Source organism: Papio anubis, chromosome 3, assembly GCF_008728515.1.
Source record: "Papio anubis isolate 15944 chromosome 3, Panubis1.0, whole genome shotgun sequence".
Classification (NCBI taxonomy): Eukaryota; Metazoa; Chordata; class Mammalia; order Primates; family Cercopithecidae; genus Papio; species Papio anubis.
Window position 1 is genome coordinate 178,071,724 of NC_044978.1, and position 18,627 is coordinate 178,090,350.

General features: G+C 43.7%; 1 protein-coding gene across 3 annotated transcripts in view; it reads left to right on the forward strand.

Moving 5' to 3' along the window:
• STK32B (serine/threonine kinase 32B) overlaps positions 1-18,627 on the forward strand; it is a 412,340-nt gene that overhangs the window by 337,913 nt on the left and 55,800 nt on the right. The window lies entirely within an intron of this gene.

An 18,627-nucleotide genomic window follows, 5' to 3' on the forward strand; every position in this document is an offset into this window, starting at 1 on the left:
CTCCCATGAGGCTCCACAGTTCCCAGTAGATACAATGCTCTCTCGAAGCTTTGGACCTTTTCCAAGCTGTCTCCTCTGCTAGACAACCCCTCCCCTCTTGGTTTGTCTAGAGAACTCCTGCTCAGCCAGAGAGCCATGGCTCAGGCTTGAGAGGGTGGCAAACAAAACAAGTATTTTCTTTTCCATTTACGTTCAGTGTTTTCCAGAATTTAACTTGGTGGTGGCCATTCTGGGTCTGTATTCTTTGGCACATGGTGCTCTTTCAATGTGCAGTTTTAAATGATTTTTTTTAAAATTATTTTTTATTATTATACTTTAAGTTCTAGGGTACATGTGCATAACGTGCAGGTTTGTTACATATGTATACTTGTGCCATGTTGCTGTGCTGCACCCATCAACTCGTCAGCACCCATCAACTCGTCATTTACATCAGGTATAACTCCCAATGCAATCCCTCCCCCCTCCCCATGATAGGCCCCGGTGTGTGATGTTCCCCTTCCCGAGTCCAAGTGATCTCATTGTTCAGTTCCCACCTATGAGTGAGAACATGCGGTGTTTGGTTTTCTGTTCTTGTGATAGTTTGCTAAGAATGATGGTTTCCAGCTGCATCCATGTCCCTACAAAGGACACAAACTCATCCTTTTTTATGGCTACATAGTATTCCATGGTGTATATGTGCCACATTTTCTTAATCCAGTCTGTCACTGATGGACATTTGGGTTGATTCCAAGTCTTTGCTATTGTGAATAGTGCCGCAGTAAACATACGTGTGCATGTGTCTTTATAGCAGCATGATTTATAATCCTTTGGGTATATACCCAGTAATGGGATGGCTGGGTCATATGGTACATCTAGTTCTAGATCCTTGAGGAATCGCCATACTGTTTTCCATAATGGTTGAACTAGTTTACAATCCCACCAACAGTGTAAAAGTGTTCCTATGTTGTTTCCTGACTTTTTAATGATCGCCATTCTAACTGGTGTGAGATGGTATCTCATTGTGGTTTTGATTTGCATTTCTCTGATGGCCAGTGATAATGAGCATTTTTTCACGTGTCTGTTGGCTGTATGAATGTCTTCTTTTGAGAAATGTCTGTTCATATCCTTTGCCCACTTTTTGATGGGGTTGTTTGTTTTTTTCTTGTAAATTTGTTTGAGTTCTTTGTAGGTTCTGGATATTAGCCCTTTGTCAGATGAGTAGATTGCGAAAATTTTCTCCCATTCTGTAGCAACGGCAGCAAAAGCCAAAATTGACAAATGGGATCTAATTAAACTAAAGAGCTTCTGCACAGCAAAAGAAACTACCATCAGAGTGAACAGGCAACCTACAGAATGGGAGAAAATGATTTTTTTAAAGAAATTTTTATGGAATTATCATTTTTAGTATGCATTCTGTTCTCTTGCTTTTATTTTCTTGGTTATGGATGCCTCTTATCTGAATGCTGGATCTTCTTTGCCAATCTTCAACATTTCTCACTGTCCCTCAAATCTTTATTACCTCTTCCTTCATTTCTTTAAAAATGTTCTCATTGTTATATTTCTCTTTCTCCCAAGGCATTATCTATTGTGTTTATTTGTTTCGTGCATTTTCTAGTGAAGTCTTCATTTCTGAAATCATTTGCCCTTGATTTCTTTCTCCCTAAGTTCTCTCACCTGATTTCTGAGTTTTTTATTCTAATTTATGTTGTTTTTCATGTCTTATATAATTTTGTTAATGCCTTTATTATGTGTTAATTCTGAATATCTATATTGTTATCAATTACTGTGTAACAAACTGTGTCAAAACATAGTGGTTTAGGACAATCACAATGTTATTTCTCGCAATTCTTTTGGTTGACCAAGTGTTTTCTCTTCAGGTTTGACTGGGTTCACTCATGAAAATGCATTCAGCTGGTAGGTCAGCCGGAAGCTGGGTTCAGCTAGGGAAGCTGAGATGAACATATCACTCTTTCTCTATGTGGTCTTTCATCATCAAAGTGGCTAGAGTGAACTTCCTCACATGCAGTTTCAAGATGGTAGAGCCAGTTCCCCCATGCTTATCAGGACTCTGCCTGCTTCACATTTCCTGATGTTCGGTTGGTCAAGGCAAGACCCATAGCCAACCACGTGGAAGGGAACTGCATGGAGCATGGGTATCAGAAGGCTGATGCATGGGGGAACCGTGAATGAAACAACCCATCACTGTGTCTTTTAACTCTTTTGAAATGTAGTCTATAGGTTCGTTCTGTTTTATCAGCACATCTTTCTGTGTGTTTGTATTGCAGTGGTGTTATTCTGCTCTTCAGTCTCCTTTTACTTGTAATAACTTGGTATGGAATTTGACTTTGATACTTTTCTGTTGCTCTTTTGTTTCAGTAATTGTTGATGATTACTAATATATCATATGCATGAGTTTTATGCCTAGATAATCCACATTTACCATTACAAATAATATAAGAAATACATGTTTAAGGCTAGAAAATGTAATCAGTGCTGCACAAAGGTACACACACATTTACAGCCCAAATTTCTCCATATCTTTCTTCCAAAGGTTACTGCTTTTAATGTTTTTCTTTTATTTTCCTTTTTCAAATGGAAGAAGGAGGCCTTAGGAAGCATAGAATCTGATAACTGGATGAAGCATTTATAGGCGATACCAAACTAGAGGTGCAACTTTTGCTGCAGAAAACTAACCACTGGGATGAGGAGTCCACCATCTTGGCTGAACTCTGTGCTGCTGTCTGTCATTCAGCAGTGACAATGCCCTGTTTGGCCTCACTTACCTCTGGCCAGATTGTGCCTTATAGGGCACCGTATATTGAATTAAACAACCAAAATCTTTCCTCCCCAACCTCATAAACAGCGCCTAAAACCGCCTGGAGGAGTTAAGAGTTGCACATGGGTATTGGAGTGGAGGCGGAGGCTTAGTTTGGACGTGATGGAGGGTTTGAATTCCACATGGCCTGAGGAAGAAGAGACCTCCCTGAGCCCTTGGCAAAACCTAAATTCCAATCTATCTTCATGAACACTAGGGTTTTGGGGATCCACTATATCCTTCTTATTATCTTCCTTACAGATTTAAAAAGATATGACTATTTCCCTGGAAGGATAAATTCCACCTTTGGACTTGAGATCAAAATAGAGCCAGCTGAGGGGCCTCCAGCAAGAGACAGGGGTAGAAATTGCTCATTTTATGTGAACTTTGTTTTTCTAAACTTTTTGAAGATGGTGTGGTTCAGGATCGCATTCCTAACTTGACAGACCTATCTCTTGTGTTGTTTTGTGAAGTGTCAACATCTAAGGCAGCTTGCTATCCAGGTTTCCTGGCTTTGTTCTCTCCCATTTTTATCTGGAGTTCCTCTTTCCTTTGTCTGTAGGGTCCTTGTCCTGATGCATTTTGGTTCCACGTCATACAGTTTTTCCTTGGGGCTTTTTCCTGGAAGGATTTGTGACTGGGTGGATTATAGACTTTTGATGTCCCGATTCTTCCACCTCCTTCAGAATTTATCGAGAGCCCTTTCAATGCCCCTGATACTAGACTGGGCAAACTCCTACCAGCTTCAGCTGCTGTGCTCAGAGTGGTCAGCTGTGTTTCCCAGTGAATACCTGCTGAATACCTTGGAGTTCTTTGTTTTCTGGTCCATAGAATGCTGCTTTGCTGCTTCTCTTGGTTTCTGTGTAGAAATCACTACCATGCACTTCTTGTCACTGTGGGTGTTTTGCTCCTACCCACCTGTATTTTGAGGGTTGTGGAGACAACTTATTTTTGTAGCAAATGCATGCATGGGTTTTTGGTTTAGCAATCTATTTGCTCTGTTTTATATGCAGATTTGGGGAGATTCAAAATCTATACCATCATCTCTCTAGAATCCACTACTCATGTCGTTAATCTTTCATTTATTAAATAAATTGAATAAATAAAGTTTGGCTACAAATAAATTGAATAAATAAAGTTTGGCTACAAATACGCTCAATGGCATAAACAATAGGCAACTTGCTTTTAAGTATTGACTACATGTCAGGCACTGAGCTAAGTGCTTTCCACCTATAATTTAGTTTAACGTGAAGATAGGCCCATTAACTATAACCTATAACCTCTTCTAATGCCCTCAAACATGGGATAGACACAAGTATTTCTTTCCATTTTAGAGTTAAGGAAATGGAGGGTTAGGAGGTTGGGTGACTGACTTCCCCATGTTGACATTGTTGGCAAGAGTCAGACCCAGGTAAATGTGACTCCAAAACCTAAGCTCTGAAGTACATCTCAACCTGGCCTCCCATGATAGCAGCTCCTTTTTAGCAAAAATACCAGCAGATATCCATATAAGTGAATTGATTCATTTACAAGTAGTCTTCATGGGAGCCTGAACACTTACTCCAACAAGGCTTTTTTTGTTGACGACCTTTCTGAGATCCCTTTCTGGAAGGATCTGGAGCTGGGGCAAATCTGACCGAAGAAGTCACTGCGTTGAGAGTCAAGAGAGATCAAATGGGCGGGATTCAGCAACTGATGGGATGGAGAATGGGGGCAAAGGTGACTTCCCAGGTCTCTGGATTTTGCAGCAGAGTGGTGCTCACTCTGTAGGGGACACAGCAAGACCAGTAGGTTTGTGGAGTGGCATGATGCAGACTGGACATGTGGATGGAGAACCTGCCGGCACTGAGATGCAGCACAGCCAAGGAAGTGGGCGGGATACCCCAAGAAAGATGCAGGAAGGCAGAGAACCAGATTCCAAGGCTCAAGAATGCCGTGCTGGAAGGGGCACGTGGAGGCTGAGGGGGACATCCCACAGGGGAGTGCCAAGAAGAGAGACACGAGGTAAGGGCAGCAGCTCCCATTGGAAGCCTCCTCGTATTCCTACAGATTTGTTCTGACTGCTTTCACGCTGTTTCCAAAAAGCAAATTGATGTCAAGGGGTGTAGATCCTGGACCACTGGAGAAGTTCAAGACAGTTTTTGTTTTTGTTTTGTTTTGTTTGAGACAGAGTTTCACTCTTGTCACCTGGGCTAGAGTATAATGGCATGATCTTGGCTCACTGCAACCTCTGCCTCCCAGGTTCAAGCGATTCTCCTGCCTCAAACTCCCAAGTAGCTGGGATTACAGGCACGTGCCACCACGCCTGGCTAATTTTTGTATTTTTAGTAGAGACAAGGTTTTACCACATTGACCAGGCTGGTCTTGAACTCCTGACGTCAGGTGATTCATCTGCCTCAGCCTCCCAAAGTGCTGGGACTACAGGCATGAGCCATGGTACCTGGCCAAGTTCAAGGCAGTTTTCTACCAGCCCTGATGTCTCTACCTGCACGTGGCGCCATGCCTGACAGACTCACCCGAGCCTCCTCAAAGGCTCTACTTGGGCTTCCTGGCCCCGCTCTCTGCCTCACACTGTCTGAGGCAGCCCAGTCCAGGTTCTTAGTCTCCAGGAAAGCAGAGCCATGGGGACCCAGCTGGGCACTCTCCTCCATGGCCCTGCTTTCTAAAGGGAGAAGAAATCTGGCCTGTATTGGGACCTCGCTACCTGCCTGTCTTCACATTTAATCCTCGGAAGATTCACACGATGTTTCTACATCTCTCTTATTTTATGTGTGAGGAACCTGAGGTCCGGAGAGGTTAATTAGCCTGCCCAGGGCCACACGGCTCGTCAGCAAAGGAGCCAGGATTTGAAGCCAAGTCTGTTTGCATCTGAAGTCTATGCTTTTGCTGCTACAACAAGCTGCGTTTTTGACACTGAGCTCCTGAATTATAAAGACGACTTTCTCAGCCAAGAAATAAGTTCATTGTCCCAGCTGTAGGTGAGAGTTGGGGCTACTGATGTCCTTCCAATTAGAAAAGCTTTAGGCCTGACTTAATGGCCAAATGTACAGAAGAGATTTTTATAGGCTTTAGAGGACACAGCTGATTTTTCCAAATGGTTGTATTTTCAGACATCGTAGTTGGCGAACAGTACCGGTCTGTGGGAGTTTAGTGGGGAAGATGGGGTTAAGGGAGAGCTCTCTCAATAAAGTCAAATTTTGCAGCTCCTGGGGCTGTAAATTCCTAATGCCAAGTGGCAGGTTTGTTTATTTCACTCACTTGAGCTGTTCAGTTCAAAGGCCCAATAACAAGTTCCCAGACTGTTCCCCACACAGATTCAGAAAATGGGCTGATGAGTAAGCTCCCAGAGGTAACTCACAAAAGATGATCCCGGAAGAAAAATTTGCATAGGGCTGAATTTTCATTAATTAAAAGAGCAGATGGAATTTGCAATTGGAGAAAAAAAAGATCTCTCTAAAATGTGCCAGATTAGAAGTCAGAATGTTCCAGCAGCCACACGGGGCTTCAGAGTTTATTAATTTGAGGTGAAATGAAGAGCAGGGCATTCATTCAGTAAACATTTGCAGAGTGTTTAGGAGGTACAGGGCTTAGTTAGGCACTGGGGCTGCAGAGGGAAATACTGCTCTCCCAGTCCTTACGCAGATTGTATGAACATAGTTGTACACAGGTCACAGTCAAGGAGGACGATGGTGTAGCTACTGGAAGGAGGTGCTTCTGGCATGAAAAGGGGGAGGTGAGATCGTTTTGGACAGTTTTAAGACCAGTTCCTGGAGAAGGTGACAATCTGAATTAGACTTTAAGGAGGTGCTCTGTTGGGTAACGATACAGAGAGGACATTTACACAGATGGAACAGCCCATACAAAGGCATGGAGGAGTGAAGCACCATTGTGTGAAGGGAGATCTTGGCAGCTCCATTGTTTTACAGCTTCTAGGACAAGAGGAGGTGGGGAGGGAGACAGGAGACAGGCCAAAGCACAGGAGTCTTGAATGCTGTGGTAAGAGCCCAGGGAACCAGTGGAAGGTTCAATGCTGGAGACCACTGAGATCACACTCATAGGATTAGGGCCTCAAGAGTGGTGACCTTGGAGAAATAGATGAATAACAGGAAAGCATTAGGGGTCAGGCTCACGGAGGGTCCAGGTGAAGTGTGGGCTTCAGCATGGGATGGTTGGGTGTCTTCCACTTAGTGGCTGAGTGAACCTGGGTGAATCTCATTACCAGACATAGTGCGCATAAAGCACTTACCATGATGAACACTCAGGAAATGTTGGCCGCTGAACCACAGGACCTCTCAGAATCCTCATCTGAGAAATGGGATTAATGGTTTATGCAGTCAGCCTCAGGAGGTCGCTCTGAGGATATATTGACATTAAGTATGGAAGGCATATAGCATAATGCCTGACGAAAGGTAACTACTCAAAACCGGTAGCCAATATTAATGTTTGTTCCGATTGCTAATAGTTCAATGATTATTTGGTGTATGCCAAAGACTGGGAACACAGGACTAACTTCAACATTCCCCTGCCTTATGGAACTCACACTCCAGTTGTGCAAACAGACTAACCAAATCCTAGTTCCCTGCAGGGGCTCAGTTGGCCAGGGGATGGTGGGTGCACTAGGGAGATGATAGGGCTGTTGCATTGTCAGCACTCACCAAATGTCACTTCCCTTCCCCCAGGACACTGCAGTGAGCACAGAGGGATGGTGATGGTGATGGCAGCAGTGGCCTGTCTACAGTGGGGGAGGTGCAGCCAGGGCTCTGTGCTCCACAGAGCCAACAGGAGCCAGGAACAGGTGGAAGCCCCGCTGCCCCCCTCTGAGTTGGAGAGGTGGGATCCCTGCCCTCCTGGGTGCAGCTGTAGCTGCTCAGCTGCAGCTGCAGACCTGAGCATCCCTGTGCTCTCAGGGAAACCCCAATTCTCCCGTAGGCTCAGGGGCACCTGTTCCTGCTGCCTGGACTCTCCCTGCTCCTGGTACCCACTCTGATTTCAGAGTGGGGTTGTGGCCAAGCCTGGGTACATACCAGCTAGGTATGCACATACTCAGGGCAGCACTGACATGCCAGCCCCCTGCTACCTTGACCCCCTCCAGATATTGGGCACTGACAAGCATGAGAGGGAGGCTGAAGGGGTGCTGAGGATGGCTCATAGCTGGCCTGCAGGAGCCCATCAGCACAAACAGCATGGGCACCATGAACAGTGGCAGGAGGCAGACAGGCTACTGGGTGGAAAGGAGTGGGTCTCCATGAAGCCCCACTTTCAAGCCAGGGATGGTCTGAAGCCTGAGGGCTGGGCTGCCAGTTCTGCTGACCGGAGTGAGAACTTGTGATGCTTTTTCCAGGCCCACCCATGGCCACCCATGGCCACCCATGGACCAATCACCACGTACTTCCTTCCCTCTGAAGCCCATAAAAACCCCAAACTAAGCAAGACTGGGGCAGATGTTGGGACAACCTGCCTGTGGAGAGGAGCTACCCACTGTGGGTCTCCTCACAGCTGACAGCTGAACAGACATCTGCACAATCTGCCTGTGGAAAGGAGCTACCCACTTCAGGTCTCCTGAGAGCTGTAGTGTAGCTCAATAAAGCACCTCTTTGTGTTGCTTGCCCTCCAGTTGTCCATGTACCTCATTCTTCCTGGACACAGGACAAGAACTCAGGACCTGCCGAATGGTGGGAGTGAAAGAGCTGTAACACAAACAGGGCTGAAATATGCCCCCCACCTGCTCACCACGTTGTGAACACAAGAAGAGAAGCAGAGAAGAACTGTAACCCTTCAGGGAGCCCAGACTTAGGAGCTCCCCAAGCCAGAGCTGTGATGCCCTCTTTGGGGCTCTGCAGTTCCTGGCATCTCCAAGCTTCTAGGCACCACCATGTTCCCCAGTGCCCACAGTGAAAGCCACTTGCAGTATGCCTGGTCCAGCTGAAGCCTTGTAGGGAGCTGGCACTCATGCCAATACCTGGAGCTGTCCACCCCACCACAGCCAGCATGCCTTCCTGTGTGCAATGCCCGGACCCCCATGCTCGCTCACTCATGCAACCCTCACTGCTGACTGCCTGGCTTGCCCTTGGCAGGCATGGGATCTGGGCCGATAGCACAAGCTGAGTGCAGCCTGCCAGGCCGAGCGAGCAGAATGAACCATTCAGGCCCGAGGAAAAACTCAGGTGAAGGCGCCACCAGCCACTGAGGTTTCCGGCTGGGGAAGCAACACCCCAAGGATCCCATGACAGTGGGGCCGCCATGGCAGTGCTGTGCTCTCCTTGTAGATATTATTGAGGCCAGGGAAAGTCAAGTTTGCTTCCCAGAGAAAGTGGCAAAGCCAGCATTCGGCCCTAGATCAATGAGGCTCCACTGCCCATTATCTTTCCTGAGAACCATTCATTCATTCATTCATTCATTCAACAGAGATTTGCTGAGCACCTTCTACATGTTAGGCAGTGTTCTATGAGCTGAAAATGCATGTGTGAATAAAACAAAGTATTCCTGCCCTCATTGATTTGGCTGTTTGTGAGGGAAACAGTCACTTTAAAAATCATCAAACTGATATATATGTAGTTTGAGATGCTTAGTTTTGAGGAATAATTTTCATACAGTAAAATGTACTCTTTCAGTGTATAGTTCTCTGAATTCAGACAAACACATACAGTCATAGATAAACACCACCACGATAAAGATATAGATGGGTTCCATCACCCCCACAAAAGTTCCTCATTCCCAGTCCCTGGCAACCAGCAATTGATTTTTTACCCCTATGATTGTGCCTATTCCAGAGAGTCATATAAATGAGATCATATTGTATGCAGCGTTTTGAATGTGACTTTTTCACTTAGAATGATGTATTTGAGACTTATTCATGTCATGCGTATCAGTAGTGCCTTCCTATTGCTGGATATACATACACATGTTTATCTGTTCATCAGTTGAGGGGCACTTGAGTTGCACCAGCCTTACCTTCCCAGAAGAAACCCTGTTTGCTCATAACGTATCTTTTACATATAATCCTGCAATCAGTGTACTAATATTTTGTTCATAATATTTACATCTAGGTTCTTGAGGAATTTTTGTCTGTAGTTCTATTTTCTTGTAACAACTTGGTGTGATTGATATTTAGACCACTTATATTTAATGTAATTATTGAGATACTTTTATTTAAATCTACCATCTTGCCTTTTCTTGTATTTGTTTCGTTTGGTCTTCGTTCCTCTTTTTCTTCCTTATTTTGGATTAGTTGATCCTTACCTATGATCCACTTTAACTTCTCCATTAGCTTAGTATTTATACCTCTTTAAAAAACAATATACTTCTTCAGTTAATCAGAAAACACCTTAAAATCTGTTACAGCATGTGTAATCTTATATACCCAAATTCATTATATTCATCCCTTTTTACTATAAATGTATAATTCATTGAATTTATTTTTGCTTTAAATAGTCAATTATATTTTGTAGTGGTTAAAACTTAAAAAAAAAGAAAAACTTTACATTTACCTTCCTTTTGCTATTTTCATATTCTTTCTTTGTGTAGCTTCAATTTTCTAGCAGTTATTATATTCATTCTACCTGGAGGACTTCCTTTAACAATTCTGACTATTAAAATCTGCTAGTAATGAATTCTTTCTTCTTTTGGTTTGCTTATATAAGGAAAAGAGTCTTTATTTCCTTACATTGTTACAAGATATTTTAACTGGATACAGAACTCTGGGTTAAGAGGGAGGTTTTTTTTTTTTTTTTCCTTAGTCACTTCAATATTGCCACTCCATTGCTTCTGATTTGCAGTGTTACTGACAACAAGTCTGCTGTAATTCCTATCCCTGTTCCTCTGTAGGTCATATGCTTTTTTCCGTCAGCTGACTCCAAGATTCTCTCTCTCTCTTTGGTTTTAGATATGAGGTACCAAGGCATATTGCATTTTTTTTCTTTTTGATGTTTACTCTGGTTGGTGTTTTCTGAGCTTTTTGGATATGTGGTTTGATTACTCATCATTTTTAGAAAATTCTTGGTCATTATCTCTGCAAATGTATATATTTTTGACCCATTCTCTCTCTACTCTGTTTCTGGGATTTCAAAACCAGAAGTGAGGTCTTTGATATTTTCCCTCACAATATTTGCATGCTCTTTCTCCCCATCCCCCACCACACTTTTGTCTCTTAGTGTTTCACTTCAGGCAATTTCTTTTGACCTATCTTCAAGTCTATTGATAAACCTATTGGAAGCATTCTTTATCTCTGGCACTATGTTTTCGCATTTGTTTTTAGCATTTCCATCTGCTTTTAGTTTCTATCTTTCTGTTGAAATCCCTGTCTGTTAACACTTGCTATCTACCTTTCCACTAGAGCCTTTGAAATGTTTTAAATTCCTTGTTTGTTAGGTCTGACATCTAGTTCATATCTGAGTAGGATTCTATTGATTTCTTTGTCTCTTCACAATGAGTTTTTGTTTTTTTGTCCTGTGTCCAGTAATTTTTTATTAAAATATTTGCATGATATAAAGGAAAATGTTTAGGCCTGGAAATTGACATGTTTCTTTTACTACTTCACATTTAGTTTTTTTTTTTTTTTTTTTTTTTTTTTTGGGAGGAGGTAACATTGAGTCAATCTAATTAGGAGTTGAGCTTGTCTTGAGTTTTGTTGTTCTGTGGTTATTTTCAAAAGATCAGCTTTAGAGTTTGGTTTCAGTGTGGTTACCAAAGTGTTATCCTCAATGTTCCTGTTCCACCTTTGACTTAGTGTTTCTCTGTGAATCTGTGCCTTAAATAGGGTCTCTCTTTAAGCTCCTGTTCCCTAGCAATAGGCTTCTGTTTCTAGTTCCTTGCCACTTGCTGATGTGGCAGGGGGTGGGGAGAGTAAATGTCCTCTGCTGCTTTGGTTCAGCCTGTCTTAGGTGGGCTCTGTGTCAGTGGGTCTTGGGGATCTTAGGGGTATTTCACATTGATCCTATCTTTCTCCAGCAATAGGAAAACACTAATGGTCTGATCCCAGGATCTTGGCAAGGAAATGAAACTGCATTTGCTAAGGCCCTGAGGCAAAAGAAGCTTGGCCCATGGAACCAAAAGAAAACTAATGTGACCTGAGCAAAGTCAGCAAGAAAGATAACCCTTGAGAGATGTGTAGGGCCAGATTATGTGTTAACCTGTGTGCTGCATTGTAGCTTTTGGTTTTTTATAGCAAGTTCAAGGGAAAATTTTAAAGAACATTAATTGTCTTGAATAAATAGAGAATTTGGAATCCTTTAAGAGAGTGGTACTGGATAAACTAACTTTTCTATCATCTCATATGCTATTTAGAAGTTCATCTCAAGTTTCACATATTGACTGTAAAATGCACTGACTCTGATTCTGTGCTTCCAGTTAGAATATCATTTCTCCATGAAAACTTCCAAAAGTCTTTTTTTTTTAAAGTTTACTAGTTGAATCGGACGCATTTAACATGAAGTATCTTTCTGGTACTGGTGCATCATTTATTTCTGCCCTTTATCAAAGCTTACCTATTTACTCATTAGCCAATTAAGCATTCTTTCCTCTTCTTCTTCCTATGCATACCTGTGAAATACTAATGGTCAACAGCTGAGAAGTTTCTTGCATACATTAGTGAAATGAGTTTTCTATTGCTAGCAATGTTACTAGCATCTCCCCAAAAAGAAAGATTATCAGATTCATGCAGTGGTTTCATGTTATCTCAAATTAATATGTAAGCAAGTGACACCTGAGTTCATCTGAGTAGCCGAGAGCCAAAGAAATATAAATTACTCCCCAAAGGATTAAGAGAGAGGCCAGGCATGCTACTTATCTCTTCTTTCCACAGCTTCTCAGCCCACTTTAGTGCAATGAATTATGGCAGAGCTCTTGAATCATTTGGGGGAACATGTACAATATGTGCCTTGATGAGTTGGGCTTCCATTTATGCATTCATTTCATTGTCCATTCAGTAATAATGAATTACTAAAACAAAAACTAGCTAACATCTGTTGAGACCTTACTTTGTGTCAACCTCTGAAGTAAATGTGTCACATAAGTTGTCTCATTATGGGGTAAGGGCTATTATATTCCATTGAATCTGAAACTCAAAGTTAAATGCTTGCCCAGTGACAAACAGTCAGCAAAGGTACCCATTGAGATTCAAAGCCAGGACGCTGTGACTTAAATTATTTGCCACTATGCGCATTAAGCATCTACTTCTAGATCAGCTACGTGCTAATCCTTTGAATCTGGAGCTGACTTAGTCATGTCCCTGCCTTCAGAGAGCTCACCACCCAGTGGGGGAGATGGACATGTATACTATTAATTAAAATAGAGCATGATAAGTGCTGTAAGGAAGAAATGAGCAAAAGTTTATGAGAATCTAGGCCATAGAATGATGTATTAGTAATTTGCCAGGAGAGAGGGTAAGATGGGAAACAGGAAGAGCAAGGGACTTGATGAAGATCCCATAGTGAAATGTGGTCTGAGTCTCAAAGTATGAGTAGGAGTTCATGAGTATGAAAAGCAGGCTAAAGTCATTGATGATTCAAAATATAGTATATCCTGTTGTTTGAAGCTGGCACAATGGGTGTAACAAGAATAGTGGCCAAATATGAGGGTGGCTGGGGCCTGCTTTTAGGAAGTTTTTAAACTTTTCTATAGTAAATAGGAAACTTGGAATGATTTTGAGCAAGTAGTTTGAACATGTGAATAATAACAACAATAATACTAGATACCATTTATTGAGCACTTACTATGTGCTTAATCAACAGATACATAGCCATTTTCTCTTCACATTAAGATTATGTAGCAGACATTGTTATTCCTTCTTACAGGTGAGGAAACTGAGGTATGTATAAGAGGTTAAGCAGCTTACTCAAGGTCATTGTGCCAGTAAACATGGGAGCTGAGGTTCAATTGCAGGCCTGAGTAATGACCATGTTTGTAATCCCTCTGTTTCACTGATTCTACTACTTAGAAGTCTCTCAGGGGCAGGTGGAGTTGCGATTGAAGAGCCCCAGGCTGGAGACAAGCAAGTGGTTGAGGGAGCAACAATGATACCAGACACAGATGAAAAAGGACCAGAGTGGAGGATAGAGAGGAGGGTAGAGAGGAAGTTTCTGGAAGGGAAAAATGGTAAGTCTTGGTGACCAATCTAATTATCAAACACAAAGGCTGAAAGAGTCCTAGAGTCCAAGTCGATGCCCAGGTTTCTGACTGTGCAGCTGAAAAGACCCTTGTGGCTGAGATTGAGAACTCAGGAGAAGGGGCAGTTTGAAAGCTTAGCTCAGACAGGTTGAGTTGTGCCCATGGGACTGTAGGTGAAAGTGTCCAGTGGGTGTTGGCTACCCAGATCTGGCCATCCTGCCAGCCAGGATGTGCAAGCTGGAGACATGGTCTTGCCTTGAAGAAAGTATGAATGGGTAGGAGACTTGGGTTCTAGTCCTGGCTGGGGCAGAAGTCATTTAACTCCTCCATTCAGCCTTGGCCTCCGTGTCCATAACATTTAAGGGAGGAAGGAAATTACCTTGAAGGCCCTGTCTAAGCCAAAATTTAGTAATTCTGTGTTCCCAGTCAAGAAGAGAGCGAACACCTGTGGAAACAGATCCTGGAAGGCTGTCAGCTCCCAGGCTAGATGCTGAATAGCATTTCACACTCCACTGCAGATATCAAAACCTTCAGCAATATTCACAGAGCTCACTGCAGCGGGCTAATAATTATACTTTAGGAGGTGATTGTATGCTTTTCGTATTTTTAGTCTAATGAGGAAGTAAACTCTGTGTGGTTAGTGAGGGGGCAAATCCCACCACACGCGCATCTATATTTCTGAGAGAAAGAAAGGCATCTCTCATTTCACACCCCATGTTCCTGCTTTTCTGGAAGGCCCATTATATGATGCCCTAATGCTCCTTGGCATCAAAACTCACTTTTCATTTCAAACTTTCATTGGCAGAATTGCCTCAATCACTGGTAGAGATGGTTAGCAGGAGGTGAGGCTGACCTTTCCAGGCCATTGCAGGGCAACCAGAGTTCCCTGGTGCCCAGTGTCCGCCCAGTGTATTTTGGACTCACAAGAATCCATAGAGCATGCACCATGCACCCCATGCAGTGAAAGCTAGTGGGCAAGAAAGCAGGCACTGCAGGGAATGTGAATCAAGATCCAGTTTCAAGAGGATTTTAAATCACTTTTATTAATAGCAAAACCACATTTATTATCCTTCTTTTATCTGCTAATTCAACTGGAACCAAAACGAATAGATGACTAATTCAGTTGCAACCAAAACTAAGAGTGTTTATGAACATCAGGACATTTTGGAATATAAAGCATAGAGAGTATATGCTATATGTGTGCACGTACATGGATAGATATGATTTTTATATTCAGTATGTTTATAAAGGTGGCATAATTGCTGGAAAATGTATGGCCTTTGAAGGAGACAGAACTAGGTTGTCATCATTCTTGTTGATCTTGGGGAATGGAACTGGGTTCAAATAAGCCTTGGTAGCTGTGTCACCTCAGGTGTGGTACCTACTGCCTCCAAGCCTTCGCTTCCCGAAATGGAGATAGTACCGACCTGACAAGATCCTTGTGAGATAAAATGAGATAATGCATAGACACTCAGCACAGTCCCTAGCATCTAGAAGTGCTCTCCAACGTTAGCTTTTCCAAGACATGAATAGCATATGTAAAGAATTAAGAAGAGCTTCAGGCACATAGGAGGCTCAATAAATTGCCACATTAATATTGCAACTATTGGCATTGTCAGTAAAGCCACTATTCATAGTAATAGTGGAACAGCTGTGTTGAGCCCTGGCCTTAAAGTCATAAGACTGACATTCCGGTGTGGGTTCCTTCACTCATTATCTCCATGACCCTGAACATACCGCCTAATCTCTGTGGGCCTTAGTTTCTTCATCCATGGCCTATGCTTCAAGGATGGGAAGACTGACATGTGAAGGAACCTGTTCTCCACAAAGCCCTGCACAAATGCTATGGACATGATGGCAGTTACAGTTGGCGTTTCCAATGGCTGATAAATAGATTCAGGGTTGGCCATTCTCCTTACCAAAGCATTGGAAGAAGTTTTAGTTGTCGTTGTTGTCGTCGTTGTTGTTGTTGTTGTTGTTGTTTCATGGAAGGCCTTGGGGAATTTTATTCATCCATAATCCAAGCAGGTGTAACTAGGCCTTGGACCCTGGACAACCTTTCTGGGCATAGCCACACCCTCCCCCGATTATCTGCTTGGTTTGTTGTTTGCTGCCCCCTAGAGCTGCCTTTATCACACAGGTGCCCCAGGGGGTCCTCAGTCCCGGCCTTTTCTGTATCGTCCCAGAGCAACTGGCTCCTTCCTCTGCAAGAACCCCGAGCAGCAGCTCAAAGCCTATGTTGTTGTGAAGATGAATCAGTACTCTTAAAACAAGACTTTGTACAGAGCAGATGCTCCTTAAACATTAACTCTTTTAATTAGCAGGATGTAAAGATCTTAGACAGTGCTTGGCACACAACAAGGGCAATAGAAGTGTTTGCTATTTTTATTATGACTGTTTATTTATTTCTCAGTCAACAAATTTTTCATTTGTATCTTCTTGGTACCAGGCAAGGGATGAGGCACCAGAGAGAATAAGACAGTCTCTGCCCTCGAGGAGCTTGCAGTCAAGAGAAAAGGGAGACAGATAAGCAAAAATGCATGAGGAGATGAAGAGCATGGGGGAAATGAGGAAGCCCCTATCTGGCCTGGGTAGGGGGGAGATGGCAAGGAAGTGATAATAGCAGAGACTTATTCTGATGAGTCCACTGTACCTGTGAAGATCCTTGTCTGGCACATGGTAGGTTCCTGAAGGATGTAACCCTAGAGCTGCACCTTCTGTGAGCTGGGAAAGAGTGTCAGGACCAGAGACAGAGAGAGGGTGCTCCAGGAACAGCACTCAGCATGGAGCCAGGGTGGCCATAGGCAAGCGAGGCAGCACAAGACAGCTTGGGGCCTCCGTGCTGGGCTGTGGATTTGAACTACCCTCTGGGCCAGACTGGTCCCCAGCCCCTAGTACTTTGTGTTCCGCCAAAAATTAAAACTAGGAAAGATTCCAGGATCAAGTCAAATACATTTCCAAGTCATGCCTGCTATTGAGTTGGGCCCCTGTGAACATCACCAAAGCACATCAGCACACGAAAGGCTCCGAGGATGATGATAGAACACAACAATATTGATGTCATAATCCCTGTGCCACCAAAATGATGTCATTGGCTGCTCAGAATCCCAGCACTTAGACGCAAGAGAACTACACAGGTTTAGAGCTGGAAGGACATGGAGCCAGTGGCATTGCAAGCAACACAGTTTATGAAACAGCCACCGTGATGGGAAGATCTTTTAGCGGGGAATACCATCATCTGTGGCATGTCAGAAAACTGACTCCCCGGTCAGCAGTAAGAAGGACAGATTGGAGGAATCTCAGGGGCCAGAGGACCAGCTTGGAAGCTATGCTTCCAAGGGAAAGCGAGCATCAGAACATGAGCAGCATGTGAGCAAAGGCGAGGAAGGGAGGGTACACACGCGATTAGGAGGTAGAATCATGCAGACTTGGCGAGGAAGGGAGGGTACACACGCGATTAGGAGGTAGAATCATGCAGACTTGGCAGCTGAGTATCACTGTGACAGTCATGGGAATTCCCTGAACCTCGGAGTCAGGACCAAGAATTCTAGACTTGACTTCAGAGGCACTACTGGGTGGTTGAGGCAAGCCCCTTTTCCTCCTTGGGCCCAGTGTCTGGTTCTAACAAGGAGGTGTGTGAACATGATGAGTTTCAAGGGACTCTTCGGCCCTGCGATGCTGACATCTCGAGATGCTGTGAGCTGTTTCCACCTCTGATGCAGACATCAGTGAGCCAGACAAGCCCTATGGCATCAGGGTGAAAGAGCCAGTCCGCACATTTATTAAGTGCCTTCTGTATACTGGGCTAAGCACCAGGCCCGGGGAGGGAAGGAAGGAGGGTGGAAGGGTGTACCAGGGCACCAATCCCCGGGTAACTCAATTACTCCTGTCAGTTATCCAGAACAGGGGAAAGGATCCTGAAGTCAGAAAACCAAGAGGTGCTAATCCCAGCTCTGCTATGCTAGCTGGGTGACCTTGGCAAGTTCCTTACCCCTTGTATTCATTTCTTGTGGCTGCGAAACAAATTACTACCAACTGAGTGGCCTGAAACAATAGAAGTTCATTTTCCCACAGTTGTGGAGGCTGAAAGTCCAATATCAAGGGGCCAGCAGGGCCATGTGCCCCTCGGAAGACCCCACGGGAGGATTCTTCTGCCTCTTTCAGCTTCCAGGAGCTCCAGGCCTTCCTTGGCTTGTGGCCGTATCGCTCCAATCTGCCTTTGTCTTCACATGGCCATATTCTCTGTGTCTCAGGTCTTTCCTTTCTCTTATAAAGACATCAGTCGTTGGAGTTAAGGCCCAATCTAAATCCAGGATGATTTTATCTTGAGATACTTGATTACATTTACAAAGACCTTATTTTCAAATATGGCCCTATTCACAGGTCCCAGGAGTTAGGACTTGAACATAGCTTTTAGCGGGCAATGATTCGGCCCACTACACCTCCAAATGCCTCTGCCTCCTCTTCAGAAAAATGAAGATCATCGTAGCGTTTATCCTGTTGGGTGGCTGGGGAAGAATAAAAGAGGTAATACACATATAATCCTTAACATGGCACCTGGTAAATCACGGTTGCTGTTGTTCAGATATGTGGCTCACACCTATCCTTCCAGCTCTAAACCTGTGTAGTTCTCTCGCGTCTAAGTGCTGGGATTCTGAGCAGCCAGTGACATCATTCTGGTGGCACAGGGATTATGACATCAGTATTGTTGTGTTCTATCATCAGCTCCA